The sequence below is a fragment of the Eulemur rufifrons genome, chromosome 19 (assembly GCF_041146395.1).
Source record: "Eulemur rufifrons isolate Redbay chromosome 19, OSU_ERuf_1, whole genome shotgun sequence".
Classification (NCBI taxonomy): Eukaryota; Metazoa; Chordata; class Mammalia; order Primates; family Lemuridae; genus Eulemur; species Eulemur rufifrons.
Window position 1 is genome coordinate 111,309,042 of NC_091001.1, and position 640 is coordinate 111,309,681.

General features: G+C 34.4%; 1 non-coding gene across 1 annotated transcript; it reads left to right on the forward strand.

The window, feature by feature from the left end:
- Positions 1–259: 259 nt before the first annotated feature.
- Positions 260–401, forward strand: LOC138400433 (small nucleolar RNA SNORA67). Its single transcript, XR_011236317.1, has one exon. It is a non-coding gene; the product is annotated as a small nucleolar RNA SNORA67 (small nucleolar RNA).
- The last annotated feature ends 239 nt before the right edge of the window (positions 402–640 follow it).

Here is a 640-nt window from a genome sequence, read left to right on the forward strand (position 1 = left end):
ATAAAATATTTTTGTTCCATGGATACCTTTTATAATGCCAAAGTCGGGGCTGGTAGTGTGCCCATCACCTGAACGTGTTCATTGTACCCAGTAGGTGGATTTGTGCCCCCTTAATATTTTGAAATTTAAAAAAGTAATAATAGAACTAAAAAAAAGATAGTGTTGATCATTCCAGACTTAATGAAATATGTAATAATAAATGTTTGCCACAGATGTTGAAATGATTTTAAATTTAATATTACGTTATACATTTTAACAAATCCAAGATGATTCCCTCTCCAAGGGGCCCACTAGTGCCCCTCTCAGGGAAGTAGCAACTTGGAATGCAGTCTGGCATGGCCACGGTCTTCAAGGGATAGGGGACACTTACTTATTTTGCCTTCCTTTGGCTGCCTACATGTATACCTAAGTTTCTTTTAGACAGATGTATCCTTTTATTCATGTGCTGAAATTGTTATTAAAAAAAGATATAAATTATAACCATATCCCCTTATAAATTTTCAAATTGTCCAATAAAAGGCCATGATGCTGTACAAAAAAAAAAAGTCTACTGCAAAACCAAGCTATTCAAAAATAAATAACTTGGCCGCTTCGGAATGAAGTAAAATTGGTTTCTTTAATGTGACACACCTGTTGTTTT